General features: G+C 33.6%; 1 pseudogene across 1 annotated transcript; it reads left to right on the top strand.

The window, feature by feature from the left end:
* The first annotated feature begins 1,168 nt into the window (after positions 1-1,168).
* Positions 1,169-3,462, top strand: LOC147513194 (flavonoid 3'-monooxygenase CYP75B137-like; annotated as a pseudogene). Its single transcript, XR_015215276.1, has 2 exons — positions 1,169-2,240; positions 2,691-3,462. The product of XR_015215276.1 is annotated as a flavonoid 3'-monooxygenase CYP75B137-like (transcript).
* The last annotated feature ends 18,921 nt before the right edge of the window (positions 3,463-22,383 follow it).

The following is a 22,383-nucleotide window of genomic DNA, read 5'->3' as shown; positions in this document are numbered from 1 at the left end:
CAAAATAGAGTATGTACTCATTCCCATTTCTTATTGAATTAACCGGCCCACATGCTATTAGACATTTTTTAATTTTATTTTCTTATTGGTGTTTAGCTTGCCCCACACGTCATCAAATTCAATAAAAAAGCCCATATTATGATGCAATATTTTTGGATGCTCTCAGTGGAAACATGTTGCAATGAGGACACGTCAACTTTTGTTTTTGAGAGAAAGGCCTTTTGGCACGCTGTAGACAATCAATTCAGAAACTTCAATAGTTGTAAAAGAGATTAAGAAATTAAGGTTGCTTATAGAAGATGACTATTATCAATTTTTGGATTGTGCACAAACAAGCGGTATTTAGGCCCTCCCAGCCAATTGATGATGTGTGTCCCATTTTGGTACACTCAAGCAATAATTCATTTTCATGAAATATAATTGATATACTTTTTTGATTACCGGCCAGTAAAATGTTAATTATCTAACTCAACCTTTATACGTGTTGCATGCCATTTAAAATTATGCACTTGCAGACAATCAACTCAAGTCCCTTCATAGCTTTCTTAATATGTAGAAACTTTTTAGTTAGTTATTTGTTTTTTCACATATACTTTAATTTGTAACCAATGTGTCTTTCTTAGTATATTTTATGAGAAGAAATTATTTTTCGTTGTGTAAGTTATCATCTCAATTAAAATCATGAAACAATATCAAATGGATTAAATTAAAATCAAAAGGACATCATGATAATTAGGAAAGCTCACTATACAATTCTGTAACTAACGAAACAATGATTGACGAGAATTGACTTAATTTAATTTATAGTCTATACAAAAATAGCCTTGACAACTAAAATAATTAAAATGTACAAACTAAAAATAATAGCAAGGTTTGAGCAAATCAACTATTAAAATAGCAAGCCGGCCACAGGCTGGTATATTGGCTAGTAGAGAAGAAAAAGTTTGACCTTTGGTTGCTTAAAAATGTTTTTGCAAACCCTACCATGTACATTTTATTGTTTTTTTGGGGCATAGGCGCTTAGCTAACTTATAAAGGCCTTTGCCTCTCGCCAATGATATTCATTTAGCGAGCCCTAATAAAAACTAGGGTAAAAACTATAGGCAACGGTTTCATAATTACTTAAAATGAAAATTACTGTTGCGGTACTTGATTAAATAGCCAAAAATGTAAAGGGCAATGTCAACTGTCAGTGTCAAATCTACCTTAATTATTGGTAGGATAGAGCTGCAAGCTTATAAGTACCTATTGTTTGTATTGAGATCAAATAGCATGTAATCTTGGCTTGTGAGTTCAGAGTGATGTTTTCCAAGCCCAGTTTGTGGTTGAGAGAATGGATATATCAGGAGGATGAAGACACCAGAGGGGTAGCCACCCTTATTGTATTGTTTATTGTGATCACACTCTATACCTGGAAGATCAAGATATCCAAGAAGAGAATAGCACCATTACCACCGGGTCCTCGAGGCTTACTATTAGTCGGAAACCTCCCATTCCTTGAACCAGATCTTAATCGTTATTTTGCCGACTTGGCCAAAATTTATGGTCCAATTTTTAAGGTACAATTAGGTACACGACTATGCGTTGTGTTGAGTGCACCTTATGTAGCGAAAGAAGTCTTAAAGACCATGACATAACATTTGCTAACCATGATGCACCGGCCATGGGGATCTCTAGTTCATATGGTGGCGTCGACATGGTTTGGTCACCCTATGGTGAACATTGGCGCATGCTTCGTAAAGTATCTGTTACTCAACTTCTAAGCAACTTTAGGCTTGAATCACTTTATGAAGTTCGTAGGAGAGAAGGTCATCAAATGGTAGAAGTTATTAAGTCTATGATTGGCGTTCCCATCGCGATTCATGATTATGTAAATGCTACCTTATTCGATATCTTAACTGGGATGTTATGGGGCGGTTCACTTGTCGTGGGAGAGGAAAGAAAACGAATTACATCAGAGTTCCGGAAGTTCAGTCAGCAACTTGTCGACCTTTGTGGCGAACCAAACATTTCAGATGTTTTTCCATTTCTTGCTTTGTTTGATTTACAGCGAAAAAGATCGTAAGATGAAGAAACTTATGTTGTGGTTTGATGGGATATTGGATCAAGTTATTGATCAACGTCTTGCAATGAAGACTGAGAAGGACTTAGATTTTCTGCAAGTGTTGTTGCAGTGTAGAGACCAAGTTGATCAAAAGAGTACTCCTTTGAAGATCACTCACATAAAAGCCTTGCTTATGGTACGTAACACCATTCTTTCTATCCATAAACTAGTTCCATGTTATTTTCCCTCTTCTTCTTCTTTTTTTTTAATATTTTTTCTATTTTCTAGTTTTTATTGGATAATCCCATGTTATTGTCATAACTCATAACAAATGTTATATAATAGGATCTTTGTCTGCTGGTTGCTACTGTTTGTCTGCAAAATAATTGTTTTAACTCAACAGCTCTTTGGCTAAGAACCAAACATCAAAAAACAATTGTGGGCGTGCCTGCCGATTGATTTTGATATTTTGAATTAACAAAATGCAGGTCGCTTTTTTTGCACTTGTTCTTTTGTACCATTCGTTGAAAGTAAAGTCTTTATAGATAAAAATTTAACCGAGATTTCACTGGAAAATGAACGTAGTTCTACAAGTCGGCTACTGCAGGGTCTTATACTATATATGCTTCGAACAATTTTTAAACAGGACATGATGGTAGCTGGGACCAAAACTTCATCAACCACATTAGAATGGGCATTGGCTGAACTAATGCAACGACCGCAAATACTAAAGAAAGCCCAAGAGGAATTAGAACGAGTTGTCGGACTTGGCAACACGGTAGAAGAATCTCATCTTCCCAAACTGCCTTACATGAATGCAATAGTAAAAGAAGCCTTGCGTTTGCACCCTGCAGCACCTCTCTTAATTCCTAGACGCTCAAGTGAGTCATGCGTGGTTGGTGGCTATTTGGTTCCCAAAGATACCAAAATCTTATTAAATGCATGGGCAATCCAAAGGGATCCTGAGTATTGGGACAACCCTTAGAATTTAAACCAGAGAGATTTATGGATTCAGGCAATGACTGCGATTTTAAGGGTACAAACTTTAGTTACATACCCTTTGGGTCAGGGAGAAGGGTATGTGTAGGAATTCCATTGGCAGAGAGAATGATTCCTTACTTGTTAGCATCACTATTGCATTCATTCAATTGGAAATTGCCAGAGGGGACAAAGCTTGATATGTCTGAGGCCTTTGGCTTGGAATTGGTTAAGAAAATACCACTGGTGGTCATTCCATTGCCAAATGCCAAGGTAGAGTTGTGAATGAGAGTGTGCGTATAGTTGTTGGCTTGTGGTGGTACTTGGTCACCTAAAAGAAGTTCTTTGTGTTGTCTTCTATTGTTCATGCTTGCCTCTGGTTTACTGGAATCTAAATGTATTCATGTGTTCTAATTTTATGACAGTGGTAACTTGTTGAATCTTGAATGGTGAACAACAGCCCTGTCTATGCAAAAGCTTTTTCGGAAAGAAAGAAAGAAAGAAAGACACGGAAAGAACTAGTTTTATGACCAAAAGTAAGACATTGAGGTTATTTAACCATTCTGTTAGAATCGTACTACATAATTCTTCTCACAAAAGTTTAGGGCTAAGTTTCGCAAGCTGTCACCACGTTTAATAGCTAAAAACCATAATTTTCTGAAAGCATGTGTATAGATTATCCAAATTAAGCACAAATGGCATACTTCAGAGCATTTTTTTATCTAGTTGGAGTGTTGGACAGACCCCTGACGCGATACACCTTGGTTCCACATAAAAGTTTTCTCAATGAGCTAGAACACCCGAATGCTAAGTTCCAATCAGCAGCTTTATTCTTCTTCCGGCTTAGCATTGAATATTTTAGGAGTTTAAAACTAATTATCTGATTACGTACTTGTTTGAATGGCTTTTGCATCACTTTGATTGAAAATGGCCAGAGCGAACAATGCTTGTTATGTCGGACCCTGAGATACCTCTGGATTCGGATTGGTTTAGAAAATACCACTGTGCGTTGTTTCCAAAGCCAGACCGATCTCTGTTTGGTCAATTTATGCTGTGCTACTTGCTCACCTCATACAACTTGTCTTATTTCTGTTGCTTTGTTGTAAACTTGTAATCCCGTTTGTTTCTTACTGAATAAATAACAACTAGTGTGTTTAATTACTTTCTTGTTTACTTACCGACTTACTAAGGTGTTCTGTTGCTTTGTAATCTTGTTTGATTGCTGTTTATTTACTGAGTTATTGAGGTGTGTTGTTGCTTTGCTGTAATCTTGTGTCTGTTTCTAGTTTATTTAGGGTGTGTTTGTTAAATTTTAACTCATGGAAAGGAAAGGAAATAAAATGAGTGGTCTACTATGTAATGGAATGGAAAGGAAATAATTTTAAATGGTATGTGTTTGGTAAACTGGGGAAAGGAATAATCATGTTTGTTTGCAAAAGCTATGGAAATGAATAATTGTATTGTTGAGTGGAGTGTATTAGTAGTAAGTTCCTATTTATCTATTTCCTTTCCTTTCCTTTCCACAAAGCCCATTTCTTTTCCATAGATAAACAAACTTTATGGAAAAGGTGGGCCACTCTTATTTTTCTTTTCGGCTTTTCAATAATGTTTCCATCATAACAAACAGCACCCCTTCTTGGTTATTCTTGAGGTGCTATTGTCCCTTTGTAGCAATCCCATCTCTGTTTATTTATTGAGTTTCTGGTGTATTCGTGTTTCATGTTTTAGTAACTTTTTATATGTAATAGCGTTAACTAACCCCAAACACGCTCCATAGTTATACATCTCAATGCGGATAACTCGTGTCTTTAGGAAATATTTGCTATCGGCCAATGAAGGATCCAATGCACCATGAGTAACAACCATAACACACAAGAATGATGCTGAATATCTCCCCTTTGTTCTGTATCTTCACAAATTATGGGCAGCATGAGTAAAATAAGAGAAAAAATGACAGACTCTCAGAAGTCTCGCCCCACACTCTGATTCTCAGTACTGCATTTACAATTCAAGCACCAAGACCACCAGTTGGTGGGAATTTGGCTAGCAGACTATAAGCGGACAGCTGATTTCTTTTCTCAGATAAAGCAAACTAGAAACTAGAAAATTGTCCTTAAGCAAAATACGAGAGCAATATGACACAATTCCATATGAGACAAAGCATATAAGCGTAACTTTGAGTATGTGTGTTTTGCTCCAAGATAAAGTACACTTCGATTTCAAGGTGGGGGGTCGGTGGTGCAGGGGACAGTAAAGACTAAAGATTAAACACGTTTTGAATTTAATGGAACAACCAAACAATTGTTATGTTAAAAAATAGTAACTTCAGAAAACTTTAAAATCACAGCACTCTCTTCCCAGAAAAAAGAAGTAATCAATAGTTCAATACCTTATAATTTATTAGGAACTAGGGTATGCCGGTGCCTACTGCTCGTGAGACCTCAACGCGCCTGTCGCTACGCTACCCTGTCAACTTCGTTGCGCCGGGTAGCGTCTGGCGATGCTGCCCGACGACGAAACAACACGTCAGCGCCCGGCTGAAGCCATCCGCGCTTTCGACCGCGAAACAACTTCGTCGCCTTGGTAGCAAGGTGTATGTGCGTCTTCGGCGCGAAACAACTCATCGCGACACAAGGCCAACCCAATTGCCCATTATCCATAAGCCCAATAACATCAATTGGGTCAACCAATTGTGCAGTACCATTTGGCTGATTTATAAACCCAACAGTTTATAAACCCAACCTTTTGGCTGATTTTTGGATGCCTACCCCACTATTACCATTTTTTTTTAATTGAGCTCATGCTCATGGTTCTAAGCCCATAAAAGATTCAACCCATAAAAATTTTGTCTAATGTTGACTTTTTTGTGTGGGGGTGGGTGAGGTGAGAAAAACTATTTAACTCACCCCATAAAAGCTTTTTAATTCACCCTCCATGAGTTTTGAGTGGCTATAGTTAGAGGGTTATTATTAAATGATCACCTTATGGCGTGGAATCTCATCCTCCCACTCCTCCCTGTTTTGTTAGATAGACTAGATTTTTGGACCCGTTCAATGAACGGGGATCGTTTTTATAAATTTTATTATTATGTATTAAAAATATTATTTCCAAAGTATATTGAACTCATACAGTAAATTTATTGATCAAAAATATTATTTCCAAAGTATATTGAACTCATACAGTAAATTTATTGATCAAAAATATTATTTCCAAAGTATATTGAAACTCATCTGATGAAATTTATTGACCATAGACTAAAAGACTGTTTTTTTTTTCAATGGGAACGGAGTCCGTTAAATAAAATCAATTTTGCATGAAGATACTAAAAAACATAAAATCAATTTTTGCATGAAGATACTAAAAGTGATATTAATTTATTTTTACTTTTACAATTTTTTTGAAATTTACCTCTTCATATTTTTTTGAAGTCTAATTTTTTGTATATTTTAAAAAAAAAATCTATTAAACAAATAATTTTTTTTTTTTTAATTTTTAATATTTTCTTTTCTTTTCTTTGCAGTTTATTTTTGTGAAGCCCAACTTCTACTTATACAACTAACTAAAGCCCATAGTTCATTTAAAGGCCAAATTTGATAAAATGCCCCCCTACCTTTTGGATTTTCCATGGGAAGTAACGTCACTAATGTCCAACTCAAATAAATCCTATTGAATTTTCATTTTGAAGTAAGTCCACTTCAAACAAAGCCCATATTGCATACTTACAAAATTAGTTCAAGTAATATCTCAGCCCAAAGTCCTTTGATTTACAAACTTAGCCCATACTGCATACTTACAAAATTTAGGTATTTGTTTTCAACCCAAGGAAATGTCTCCAAATATCACACAGAATTATAGAGTAAGATCTTGTCAAAATATGAAGTAATCTTGGTGAGTTTTAATGTCCATTGATTCACAATATGCATATTATGTTTATTCAGTAACCCTTATATGAAGTAATCATGGTGAATTATAATGCCCGTTGATTCACAATATGCATATTATATTTATTCATAACCTTACTACGCACCAAAACAAAGGCTCTAATTGATAACTATATAAATAACAAAAAAGACGGACACTATAATCATAGTTACCACTAAAATTTGTTAGCTAAGCCGAAGTATAAAGTTTGTTATTGTTTGGAAAGAATAACCTCAAAGTAAAATATTGGTTATTGCTTCGATAGAATAAACTCAAACACATCTAAGCATTATTGTTAATAGTCAGGATTACCATGAGGCATGAGCTAATTATGCAAGAGAAAAATAATCGAATGTAAGAAATAATAAAGTAATAAACAATAAAATAGCATACTAAGTAGTTGAAATATTATATATGAGATTTAAGTAATAATAACAAAAGGGATTAAAAAATTGTTACTTATAACATCATTTCAATATATTCATACATTTGTTAATTTGTTTTTCAAATGATAGTACTTCTAGATGAACTTATGATGGGGACTTATAACTAATGAAACTTGCCAAGCCACGTCGACCAATTTAAATCATAGTCGACTTAGATGGCATAGTTTCCACCCCATTCTATGATCATGGATCCATGGCCTGTTATGCAAAACCCTCAATCAAGCATCTATATTTCTACCAATTATGAATGTCTTTCATCAACCCCTCACTATTCAAAAAGTGTGCTCCATAGGTTGATCCTTGATCTAGGAGGCATATATGGTATGGCGCACCGCACATATATTTGGGAAGGGATTCTCTTCCAAAAATATTATTATACACAACCTGGAGAATTTATCATGTAACCTGCAAGAAAAGAATAAAATTGTGAATCCTCATACATGGAAGGGCGAATATTGGTTGTAATCACTAATCAGAATTTTGTGTATAGCTAACATTTCAGTGCTTCATTCTCAAATAAGAATACACATAACCAAAATATAGGCGCATTTTAATAGTTCCCAAGGGTTAAATCACCTTCTCTAGGATATATGAACAATATGTTACGTAGTATGTTACAATTGCTTTATATTTTTTTTTTCCAAAAGAGATCTTGTATCAAGTGTTCCTCCAAACAAAAAGATGTGTATTACTATTTTTCATCATACATTAGTTATAATGCTTGTTGCAACATTAACCTAATGTTTTCCCTCCTTTCTTAATTTCTCTCGATGTTTTGGAAAAGCTCATAAGTGGTTCGTGGTTCAATAGGGCAAAAGAGACCTATCAGCAGATTCTACTCATTAAGACCCATGGTTTGTGTTAAAAAAAGGGTTGTTGAAATTTTTAAAACTCAGCTCACACGATCTATTGTATATAACCATTGGCATGTTTTAATTCCACTGACCATGTAGAGTTTATAGAGATGTTAATATAATCAAATGTTTGTATCTTGCTTTAAACTAATTCTTAAACTTAATAATGTAAAGTCATATTATACTTAACCACATATTAGAAGTGCAAGGGAACAATATGCTCGATCTCCTTGGTGATACGATACATAAATCTTTCACTCTACATCCTATGATGCATTTGCCTTTGGTGCAAACATCTTTTCTTATCAATTAAACCCTGTCAATACTGATAATCAATCAATGGATCGGAGCTTATAATGCCAAATTGACAGTTTAAATTAATATTCTAACACGCAAAGCAAAACCAAGATAGATGTAGAAAACGTATCAGCTATCATAGCAATTGTATGTATATATACCTCGAAAGAGAAATAAAATATTTTAGCTAAACCCAAGCACTCCAAATACACTACGGCTGATTCTTAAATTGAAATCCAAATGAAGAGAGCATTATGTCGATCTATACCTTCCTAAACTTTTATGGGTAGAGCTACATAACTTCGGAGGAGGCTTCAAAACAAAGTGTGTCCATGGAACTATTGGGCACCATAGCCTTCTTTTTGTTCAATGCACAAAGGGCACCATTCTAAGTTCCTTTCCTTTTTGGACCCATTCAACGAACGGGGACCCTTTTTATATAATTTTTTTCATTTTATTATTATGTATAAAAAATCTTGCTACCAAACTATATTGAAACTCATACAGTAAATTAATTGATCAAAGTTCCTAGTGCCAATAATTTGTTATGGCTATTAAACAAAGTTACAAACATAGAACGTTGAGCAAAATCCATTAAAAAGTAAAAACTTGCGTTGTTGCTAGTCATTAGTGTGAAAGTGTGAAACAATTTGCTGCGGTGTCTTTCACCCTCTGCCATGCTAACTCAAGCAAGCTCTCAATCTCTAGAGAAGCTGCAGCCTGCAGAAAATAACGCAAACAATCTTCCCAAGCTAGACCATAATAGTAACAAAACCAAGGGGAGAAGGAACGACATTATGAATATAGAATGGGCACTCAGCCAGAGTCCCTTGATCATACACACCCAATCGATCGGCATTGTGATTCCTGAAAATAAGTTTGACATACCTCGACTTTCGGAGATTCCGGGAGATGCAAAACCAATGAAAGCTTTACATAAACAAAGTTAAAGAGGTACAATCATGGCCCTCTTCAAAGGGAAGAAATTTGCCAATCCCAAAGAACTTAAGTATCTATTGGCATATAATTTAAACAGGATTAGTTCACATAAAATAATTGGTATGATCTTCTAATTATCGATCGAGTTGACATTATGCACAATTGGAAGAGGTGGGATCTTGGCTATTTGTTCCAATGGTTTATTAGCACATAAACTAATAATCTACTTAACTTTTAATATTTGGATTAAGGAAGTATTATTCATTAGTCCGATTGCACACACTTTTCTCTCTCTTCGTAATATCTTGTCTCTCTCTACTTTCTTACGCTACTCTATCTTTCTGTATTTTGCTCTCCCATTACTCTTCCAATTTGCTACTTATTTTTTTTTAAAGCTAGTAAATATGTCAACCAAAATCTAAACTCCAATTGTGAAGAAGACAAACAATATTTACTAACATGTAAAAATTAATTGATGACATTGTTCTACTTTTAAAGGCTGTTTTGTTTCTTTTAGAACAAAGCATATTATTAGTTTATAATTGATGAGAGAAATATCTTTTTCTATGGTCTTAGCTGATTATCAATTAGATCTTAGGTATGTGGTAACCGGTAAGCAAGTTTGCATCTCAAGTTTTTAGGTTGAGGGTTTCAATTCTCAAATATACAATAATTCACGAAATACTGGGATCGTTACACTTTCTTCTTTTTTTTTTTATGCGTAGCTTGTCCTAGTCCTTAGTGTTACTTTGGTTTCCATTCTTTTGATTATCAAATGTCAAGTCCTTCCCATCATTCTTTTCCCTTTTCTTAAGGATTTTTTGTCCTACACAAAGAAACCTTTATATTGTGAACTTATATATGTATGGATCCTATATGAGTTGAAGTCCTAAAAGTTCTCCATTTTGATGATACTCAAACAACAAAAGCCACCACAAACATCATCATTAACTTCACCTCAATACTTGTACGAACCACATTCTAATTATATGCATTAATACACTTACACTAACGATGTGAAGTAACTTTTTGAAATGCAAACTATGAAAACACTAACGATGTGAAGTAACTTTTTGAAATGCAAACTATGAAAGTATTGGACAAATAAATATAGATGAGAAAGCTGATAATAGATTCAATAACCATAAGATACATAGGTAAAAGTTATAGATTTTACAGTTATTTACGTACTTGAATCATTGGTCCTTCTGCCATGTCCAAAGTCGTTGACCTGCATGATCTTGTACAATATGGTTTTGTCTAACTGGAAGAAAGCAACTAACTTTGTGAAGTCTTCAAATATTCATAAACTACTGAACAACAATATAAGAATATAAGATTTATCAATGTAGATCAGTGATTACTACTCTGCATAACAAAATATAATAATGTTATACGTCTAAATACTGACACTCACTACGCAACATAAATTGATTTGCGTCCCATCTTCTCAAGCAACTTTACAATTGAGATTGCTTGGTTACCGGTCTTAATAACTATGACATCCGTCAATTCTTAAATTCCAAATTGCAAAGCCAAACAAAGTCGAGCATGGACACAAAATTGTACTGTGAATTACCAAACTCTATGTTGTATTATTAGTAAATAATAGAAGAAAAAAAATATGCATAGATGGGTAACAAACTATACACGAAATCAAACATTGGTATATAAACTTTTTTTTTAGCAAATTTGGGTAACGAAGTGTACCACGTTTTGCAACGTTGGGTTCTACTTCACTTCCGTCCAATTTTTTCACACGTGCCAAGTTTTTTTTTTCTTTTTCTCTAATTATGTGTCACTTATTTTCCTATGTGGCTATCTAGTGGCAATTTGACACGTATGAAAAAACTTGACATGTGTGAAAAAACTTGACGGAAGTGAAACAGAACCCAACGTTGCAAAACATGGTACACTTCGTTACCCAAATTTGCTAAAAAAAAAGTTTATACACCAATGTTTGATTTCTTGTATAGTTTGCTACCCATCTATGCATTTTTTTCTAAATAATAGGGCAAAGATTCAAATGAAGGGAAAAACTTAATATATATACAATTGTTAATTCATTATCGCTCTAAAGAGTTGAACATTGTCAAAGATTTGCAACACATTGATTATAACTATTAGGGCGATCAAAACAAACCCAGTTAGGCATATTATGTTAGACCACGGAGGGGGAAAAAAAAAAAAAAACATATACAGTTATACACTTAATACCATATTGAATGAACTATTAGCTAGTGAATGCGTGATCTTCAACAAAATTTTGAATGAGCTTTGGTTCTCCTGGATCACATTAGATTCAAAAGTCTCAAACATGCAATTTCTATAACACTATGATTCAATGCTAAATACATATCATAAGGAAACATTCTTTCCTTCTGTACACCTATATCAAAAAAAGTTAAATACGTGGTTCGAACTGGAGACATCTTGCGTGTAAAGCAAGCATGATGACCACTACACTACAACAACTTCATCACATCTAATAAATTTTGTGGTAATATAGTACATAAATTATATATAAGGTGCAACCTCTAGAGTAAAGTTATCCTAGTTCCATAATATAACAATGTTCCAAGTTATACATAGGTATCTAATGATAGTTCTTTGAAAGTGTGAATCTTAGATAGGAACCATAATTTTTAAGCGCCCTGATTTGTTTTTCTTGGGTGACCCTAGTGTATATGTATAACTTAGGAAAATGTGCAAATTTATTCTAAATCTTACATTGAAGAAAAACCTTTGAGTGGAGAGTTGTTATGGATTCATTCCCTTTGTGTTAGAGGTAGAGAGGCCAAGCACTAACACCTGCAAAGTTCTTTGGTGCATTAGTGCTAAAATCCAAATCCATAATGAGCAAGAGCTAGTCCTATTATACACAATGCAACAATGACAATATATAGTTAGACAAACCCAATACATATACCAAAGTCATATCGAGAACAAAAGAGCAAGCGAGAGAAAAAAACACTTATTTTTCATTACAAAAATTTGATAACAAATTATATAGATGTTATCTTTTGAGAAAGAAGCTTCTAAGAGTCCTAAGCATCTATAGAATTGTAAACAATTAGGTAGTGTCCAACACAATCAAGTAGATCCCTAAATCTAACTAAAAAAAACGTTTTATTTGTTGCCTATGATAGCTTATATGTAAACCAAGTTGTTTGAGAGGTTATTTTAGGATAGATTCTTCAATGAAGGAAGCATATACTTTCTTTGTATGAAAAATGAACAATATAATTTCTATCTTCAATTTGTTCAATAAGAATTAGGGGGTGTTATACATTTACATCTATGAATAAAAAAAAGAGGTTTAAAAGTTGATCCTTATAAACTCTAGTCATCATTTCTTCCGGCAAGTTTTATCAAAAAGGAAAAACAAATGCTTCGATATAAATTTATCTTTCTATTAGGCTCCCAAACTTGGTCTTAATGTGTCAATGTCTAAATGCATGCTTAACTAACCTTTCAGCTCAAGAACCTTATACTAATGTTCTTTTCTTGTCCATCCTAAAACGTGTCAATGAACTTGAGCTGAGATCTTCGTACTACCTTTCCAAGGGGCAACATTTGAGTTAACTACCCAATACTACATTTTAGTATTTCTTTATCTCTGTGCCTTGTTAATGAATTTGTGTTGTTGCTCACAACTGTCTTACCACATGACAAATAGAACTCCAGTTAATGTTGAATATGAATCATAGACTATTTTAAATATTCTTTCCAGTTTAGTAATTATTTAAATTTGTACTAATAATCAAAAAAATTATGTTTTGTAATTCATTGAGAAAATGACAGCATATGGATATAAACTTTCACCTCATAATGTGTTTGTAGTACTTGTAGGATTCCAAATTCAATGATTTCAAAAAATTTGAAGACCACCATCCAACATTTTGACAAATTACTAAAGAGATGGTAAACACTTTAGGTGTATCTTTTTTGATCGGTTGTATAAAAGCAACAATCTTCTCTCTTGAACTAATTACATTATGATCTCGCATTTTCTCTCTTCTCACCATATGCCTCTATTTTCTTAACAGATAAATATTAGAGACTCTAAAAATATGGTGAGTTTGTAAATTAGAGAAACCTCCCCCATTTGTTACTTTCTCCTTCATTTTAATCCAAATTATTAACACCTCCCCAAATTATGCATTTTGGTTTTTCTATAATCTATATTAAACCTCCCCAAATTATGCATTTTGATTTTTCTATAATCTATATAAATCCTCTTTCTTATTGGTATAAGATATTTGATCTATTGTACACGCATTTGTATTAGGATATGGCACTTGGTTATTGTTTGGAAAGTGTGAGAAGTGGTGCGTCGATGGGCAAAATGAACAAAGACCCATTGTGATTAACTAAATTAAATGGTGCACACAATTTTAGTTTCAAAAGATATGCATACCTCTGAATATTCTTAATATTTTTCTCGAGAAATGGGCTTGGCGACTATTGTAGTTTTCGATTTCAATTTTTGTGCACTTAAAAGCAATAAAATAAGGGGAGTTAGCGGGATAAACAACAAAGTGACTACTCTAAAAAGTTTAAAGAGAGATCAACTACTATATACCTACAACTACACTAAAAGGTTACTTGAACAATGCTTTCAGACTCAAAATCTTATCAAGAATGTAGCACCTAATTGTTTCACACAATCATTATCTTTTCTATTTGGCATCTACATTTGGCATCGAAGGTAAGCTGAGGGGCATTATAACTTGTAAGTTAAGCATGTAAAATATATCCACTGGTTTCCTAAATTCTGCTAAACAAAAATTCGGATTTTCTACTAATATCTCAGAATTACCTAACATTTTTTCATTGAGTATTGCACCACTTGACATCTTGTCCACAGCTCTAACAGTAGTAGAATATTTTTTTTTACATGAACAAAAATACTATCTATGGTCACCAAACCCAGTTGAAAGAGTTGGAAGTCTTCAGAAATAGTTTCACTGCTTGTCGAGCATCCCCTTCGAAAGTAACAACTTCCATGCTACTTTGCCTGGCTACATTGACTGTTAGTCTCATTTTTTCCAATGAATTAAGTTGTGAGTAGAGACATTACGCAACTTGTAGTAGCTCTAACAGTAATATATCTTTAAGTTCCTATCCATTTGAATAGAAGAGCTTTTGCTTGTGCGTTAGCACCTACAAAATTTGTGGGCATGCCTGTTTCTAAAGAGATTAGTAACTTCGATAGAGTGCAAATGGGGTTTGAACCCCGGACCTCTGTATCATCACCTAAAGGGTTTACCAACTAATCTAAATTGACACTTACAACTGAAATGGGATACCATAAGTGAAAAGAACAATTGTAAACAACAGCGAGGAAATAAAAAGACAATAATAAAAAGTAAACACCCTTATTAGATTTTACCAAGTGATACCATCAAACTTGAAAACTGGTTTGAAAGGGTCACCATGGTTTGAAAAAAAAATTTAAAAAATTAGGGGAAAAAAAAACAAAAGCTTACATCCTTAGAAAAAATTTAGATGCTTGTGTGTTGTGTCCATGCCATTACTATTACTCCAATGTTTCCAACGTGCATTTCTAATTAATCAATGTCCTTACCATGCATACTATGATAACTTAAGTTGTCAAGGCACCTACACTAACTTACAATCCCTTGCAACTTATGTTGTTAAGGTACCTTCTAATAAATGAAAAACCAAACCAAGGCAACTTTCACAATAAACATATTATCCAAAATAAGAACAAAATCTGTACAAAGCAAAAATCCATCCATCTACTAATAAATAAGGTATCTGTTTTGCGTGTTGTAAATCAATGCCCGATGAAGAAGCAATACCTGCTACATGTGGTTTAAGGTTCATGCCAAGCGTGGCAAAGTCACGCCAATCAAATATCTCCTTGAGTCCCTTTACTACCACCACCTGCGACATTAACAATTGAAATGATACTCCTAGGTCGGAGAATTGAACTTAATATAATAGGATCAAATTAAAATCTATCCACGTTAATGATAATCAATGGGAAGGAAAAATGTAAGCTACCCCAATTAACAAAATCTCAAACCTCTACAAGTTTAAACTCCAAAACCCAAATCACAGTATTACCTTAATGCAATTAATTAGCAAAGCAGTCTCCTAGCTTCATGTCATTGGTTACTGCAATAAATATTGGGATGGGAGGATAAAAAATGTTCATGGAGGTCTTGGGAAATGGCGGGTATGAGGGACAAAGTTTGGGTTTCCCAATTCCATTTTTCAGTGCATTATTTAAATAGTAGACTGAAAAGACTCATAAGAAGTGTTTAAGATGTTCTACTTTTTTTAATGGGAGTTATAAGAGATCTGAAATGGTTTTTTGGTGTGTTTCACTTCTTTAAAGTTCAAAGTGGGGAATAGAAGGTTTAGAAGATGAAGGCCTAACTTTTTAGGTTACAATTATGAAAATTCATGAATGTATTATGAGATTTTATTATTAAAACTTAATTGTGATCCCGATCCTTTGAATGTTATTGGAGAAAACAACAATGTAATATCACTTTGAGCGTGCTTTCGGTCAAATTAATTTGTTCATGAAATATGACTACTCTTAGTTTATTACTATCAGTCCAATGAAATGATTTTCAAACTTAAATAGACATCAATGCCGTCAAAGATGGTTGCCACAGTACAAAGCTTCCTATAAACAAAGAACCTTCCATTAGTACAATAATAGAATTACAAAGATGAAATGAAGTTCACTATGAAAGTTTCCCAAAATTTGATAGCACTCACGCGTACATACACAAACAAAATGATAAACAAAAGTAGAGATTTAATACAAATTTTTTTACAGCCACCATCATATCCTAATCACCAAGATTGCAATAACAGGCGATGAAGATGTTATAAGAGGTCCAATATAATTGTGTGCAGAGGCACCAAATTATTTGAACTTAAGGACATCGAGTTGAAATGTTGTAGCTATGAACACCGCTTTCTCTTAATTACTTTCTAAAAGTGCAACTCCTAGACATTTAGCCATTGGGTCTTCCTTTCTGCGAGAACAATAACTTGAATTTATAAGTTGGTAGCATGCTTAGTTATGCGCAACAAAAATTGCTTCAATCCACGAATTTTAGACACAACAGATGTTCAATCTTTGTTTGTAGGTCTTTCACCCGGGCTTAATGAACCATGGCAAGTATGAAGAACCGACTTTCGCTACGAATCGATTCTACCCATAGCCTATCGAAGCCTTTATCCCCGAGCAACTTCAACACTCTATTACTGCCAACAAATGAATCATTGGGAATCACACGAGAGAACTTGTAGAATAACACATGATGAACTATGTCTCAGATACCAAAAGCCAAATAACCCAAGTTTACTTTAAGGTAGGCTATCAATATTAACACATCTTTAATTTGATTGTTCAATCACTTTTATGCCAATCCTTTTAAGGCACTACTATTTTTTTTCTCCTCAAAATAGCCATCATATTAGTAGGATAGAAATAGGCAACATATTCAAATTTTATTTTTTTTTTGCAACCAATCCTAAATTCAAGTCCTTCATACCCTCTAATGGTATCATGTATGTCGAGAGTTAGCTCAATAAAATTCTTTATGTACAATGCATGGAAGGCTTGGTCAATTATCAAGGCAGCCTCACTATGTAAGCTTTCAATTTGAAAGGAGCATTGAATTACATTGTTAAGGTATCATGAAGTATTTCTTGCGGTATCAAAACAATATATGAAGGTCTTTCATTGTCAGCCAAACCTATATCATGAGGGCAAACTAAAGTGACCAATAACTTAAAAAAGACTACAAACCATTTGTTGGAGTGGGCGATACTTCTACTAATTAAATCCCTATATCTGGCTCCCCACTCTCATTAAATAACACTCAACACATGAATTTGTGAAGGGATAATAAAACTGAAATGCACCTAATTGAAAGAAGGGTCCCCGTGACATATCTTTTCCCGCAACCACAAAATTAACAATACATGTTCCAGTAAGCATAAGAAATTTGCAAAGCCCTCAAAATTCAAGTAAAAAGAATAATGTCCCAATCAACTCATAGGAAAGAAATTAAAAATTAAAAATGGAAACAACCGGCAATGATTCAATTCACCCTTGTCCCCACTCAAAATTCTTGCTAATTCACAAATATGTGATGCAAACAATGAGTATCATTTCCGATGGAAGAATATAATTAGATAATCTATATTAGATGATTTCAAAACAGGAAAAGATCGAGTTTGGGATTCAGTACCTTTTTCAAGGATAGTTTCATAAATACCTTTTTCAAGGGATCGGATTAGCTTCTCCCCATCAGGGAATAATAATAACTGCAGCAACAATCCCTATAAAGTCGGAGAATCAATGTTAAGTTAAGAAAACAAACAGAATTTTAGGGCTACAAAAGAGAAGATAAATTTTCCAAAGACAATTGATATTACTAACTCATTGCACACTCTTAGATGATACCGGCAAGAACTTTATGTATTAAGACCGAAGGTCAAAGAGAACACTAGACTCACTTTTAAGAACTTAATCGCAAACAATGATGAATCCAACTATAATAATGAAATTAAAAAGAAATTAAAACTTACAGGTACTGTGAATGCAAATGAAATAAAATGGAACAGCTGCAAAGTACAATTATTGATTGTAATATAATCTTACAATAACTTAGAATAACTTACTGGACATTGGTCGTTGAATCAACTTTAGAATTTGCATACGTAAAAGCCCAAAACACAATTACAAGCGAATTGGCAACCTGAAAACCAAAGTAAAAACTGACTTTTTAATCTTTGAGGAAGAGAATTTGCATGTGTAGTGTATTATTAGGCACTAAGTACAGGGAAAGAGAGTCTCAGACTGGGTCTCTCTCGACCTTAAGATAGGAGCAACTTGACCAGCCACGATGTTTGATACCCTCCACCTCCTGTCACGCACATACTCTTTCCCTCTCCATCATTATCTATTAATGGCACCAATCATTCAACTCACCTTTATGTTCTGTAGGGATATTCTCCAAAGCTTCTAATCTAGGTTCTTATAGTCATCAAGATTGTTTCCTTGTAAGTAAATTACAAAACTCAAAATCTCATTGAAAATTTAGAAAGAATGATTTGCAAGAAAAAAACAATACCAAAAACAATATCCTTTGTCCCGATAAGGATCCAAGTGTTTTTTTATCATAATTGTGATAAAAGGGTGTATATTTTTCATAACGATTAAAAAGAAAACATAACACATGCATGGTCTATTACATTGTCTAGCTAGTGAATTTGCTTGACTTTCCTTCATCATAAGGCATGATATGCATTGTCTATTACATTGTCTATGTACCAAGTTCTATTTATTTTTAACCATTTAAGAAAACAAAATGCATTGATCAATGAGGGTAAAAGAAAATTGACTCTCAAAATGAAATCTTATCAAAACTCACCAATGACCTAATTGAGACGCAATCAGGTATGTACGTGAGTTAATCTATGAACCCTTTTCAACTTTACAAACAAATCATGATGAACAAAGATGAGTCCAAGTAAGGAACAAACATTAGCACTTCACGTCCATGACACACTCATTTTGCTAGTATAGATACACATGTTAACAAATTATAGTGGCTGAACATGAACTAACCCTCTTGTCTATATATTTGTGTAAATGGACTCTAGTCGCTTTATTTTCAGTTCTATCCGCTTTATGTACTTGCGTAAAAGGGATTGAAGTAAGACGAAATGCCAAGATGAAAATAATAATTAATTTGACATTACAACATATCTATCTCTTTAGCTGCACTGATACATACCATGCATAGTTCCAACTTAGAGAACTCAGCTATGATGAAATCACTATTGCTTAATGATTAGCACTCACACCACAAATGAAAGCTATAAAGTTTAAGTATCTATGGTGCAACCACATTATTATGATTATAGTAACTATAACATAAAAATTGTACCAGATTAGAGTGAAGTGCATAGGAGCACTGCTTGCAAACCTATATACAAACAACTACCATAGCAAGAGTTGCAAACCTGCATATATTAATAGTTGTTTCATATAAAAATTACAAATGAGTAAATGCTGACGAAAAAGAAGATGAGAAACCAAACTGATAGTGAGACAAAAGAAAAATTGCCCTTACTGCGGATGACCGTGGATGTATGCTTTGTCTCAGATGTCTCACGATTGATTTTGCTATTACTTTGAATCCTCGATTTATTTGATAGATCAATAGGAGTTTTGTATAAATTAAACTCGAGGATCAATTAGAAAACAGACCATTTAATTTGAATCTAACTTATACTAAAACCCATCCTAAGAACGGAAATCCCAATTATGCTAAATCGCTTTTTATGTAACGCTTTTTTAACCGGTTCAAATTTTTTGTTGACAACATCTTGTATAGATGAAAAAAAATACTTGAAAATAGTCCATCATGAACAAATTAAGAAAATATGTATAATCACGCAAACAAATTAGCTGAAAGTATGGACAAAAATGAAAGTAGTACCATATTAGGTGTATGTATGCAGTTAAACAACATATATGTTCATGCAACCTCACTACTCTCGACCTCAATTCTATTTTATTGACTACCTTAAACATTGCAAAGACCTCCAAGAGAGTAAAAATGCAAAGGTGGAAGATATATATTGTTTAATTTCAAGTATAGTCAATCTTCATAAGTCATAATTAAAAAGCATAGGTCTTTAAGGCCCTTTGCAAATTGCTCCTCTATTTACCAATATGTTTTTTAGTATTGAAAATGAATGTTACATCCTACTTCTTCACATCCATTAATGAAATCCCAAGCCCAAGAGTAAGAACTGTATGATAATATATTAAATCGATTAGTGTGGTAAACTTTACTTCATGCAACTACCGCATTTGGAACTCCACCGCATATATAACAAATATCGTCAAACCTCAAAAAAGTTTCTATTCATTAATTACTACGCTTAAATTTGATAACAGATACAACATTATTTTCTAATTGACAATTTTATCCCAAATCTCGTTATCAATTATGTTTTGCTTCAATATAATCAGTGCAATAATACTCAGAACCGCCTATGAAAAACAAATGCAAAACAAAAAGTGGAAATGAGTGTATTCATTTACCACTCAAACAACTCCGAAGTTATCCAAAACGAACAATTTAATCAGAATCCAATATGATATTGTTTAAAGTTCTTTATCCGAGAGCATTCTCTTTTTTGATACATTAGACAATATATGGGATTTACTACAAGAAAGCTACCTTATCGCTAACACTAAGCTATATTAACGTTAAAAGAAGAGAAATGATGTGGATGATACCTTTAGTTGTACATTGAAGCAACGCGAAATTCCCATTGCAAATTCCTAAAAACTCAATATCATAAAGAAGATCCAAAATGTCAAAACACACAACTTGGCTCTAAAAATTGCAAAGAAATCCCCAAATCACTCTTAGAGAACTCAAACCCCGTGAAAATATTTCGTCAGAGAACCATAAAAATCCCAAATAAATATATTAAAAGAAGAGAAGATAAGAAATGGCCCAAAGGTTGCTGACTAACCTTTGAACTAAATGTGAGACTTTCAAAAATAAGAATTGCTGATGAAGAGGATGGGGAGTCAACAAAAAGAAGAAACATGATCTTTAGGTAATTTTATCTCAACCCCACCAAACCAAAGGCGATTCCAACTTCATTTTGCATCAAAACATAAATTAAGGCAAAATCAACAATCAACATACAAATTGTAAACATTGCTCATACCTACAAAGATGATCTTTAAGTAAATGCATTGTCTTTCGCTACCAACGTTTTGACTTCCATTGCATTGCCAATGACAACCATCTGTTGCTATCTCCATCAATGAAAAATGAAAAACCAATCTCTTGAACATTTATTTGCAAATGGCTAAACTTGGTTTTTTATATTTTTTCTCGTTATAAAATGGTTTGGATATATATACGCTTGAGGTACCAATATTACATCTTTGATCACTAAAAGTTCCAACTAATCTTAACCAATATAAGGTAAACCACAAAATCATAAAGTAATCAACCTGTTTCAACAATCAATCGATCCCAAACGCCATGTTGAATGTAGAGAAGTTGTTTTACGGGTGATGTCAAATAATCAATCAAGTCCATGTCGTATATGTGAAGCACCTATTCCTCACAAATCATCGTAAAAATGCGTATTTAAAAATAACAACTTAATAGAATAAAGACCAAATCCAAACTCAATATATGTTTTGTAGCATCGATGGGTAACTAATTAGTACTCAAACGCATAATAGTATGATCAAAATCTTTTTGGCCAAGATACTAACCACACGATTATCTATGGGTTTTTGCCTTTATGGTATAACTACACAAAATTTAAAACTCCTACAAGCAACTATTAATCGTCAAACTAATTTATTAGTAGAACTAATTAGATTTTTAGAACTTCAAATTTTCAAACACAAAGTCAAATAAAGAATCAAACATGTAGCAAAATCAATTGGGCAACAAAATAATCTCGAAACTCTAAAGTTAAGTGAAGGAATACAAAACCAAGAAATTCTAATAAAAAAATATACCCAATTCAGATTGAGGTTTTAAATAATTCGTGAAAGAAAGAGCTTATAACATAAGGCTTCAAGTCAATGATCATGAAAGTTGATCGAACTAACGAAAGAAGCACCGGGCGTAGAGTATGATCGAGGTTCTTTCTCTCACGCTAGAATGCAAGTAATGAGAAACCCTGTCCTTCTTTGTCCTGCCGACACATTTTGAATCTTCAACATGGACTCAAGATTGCGACGTAGAATCTTCTTCACCACTTAGTGCCCTTCCCATCATAATTAGCGCGTCGGCCGAAGAAAGGCCGCCTAAAGTCGCTTTGCATAGCAATATATCCATTACCCCCA

The sequence above is a fragment of the Coptis chinensis genome, chromosome 3 (assembly GCF_015680905.1).
Source record: "Coptis chinensis isolate HL-2020 chromosome 3, ASM1568090v1, whole genome shotgun sequence".
Taxonomy (NCBI): Eukaryota; Viridiplantae; Streptophyta; class Magnoliopsida; order Ranunculales; family Ranunculaceae; genus Coptis; species Coptis chinensis.
This window is presented reverse-complemented; position numbering and strand designations above follow the sequence as displayed.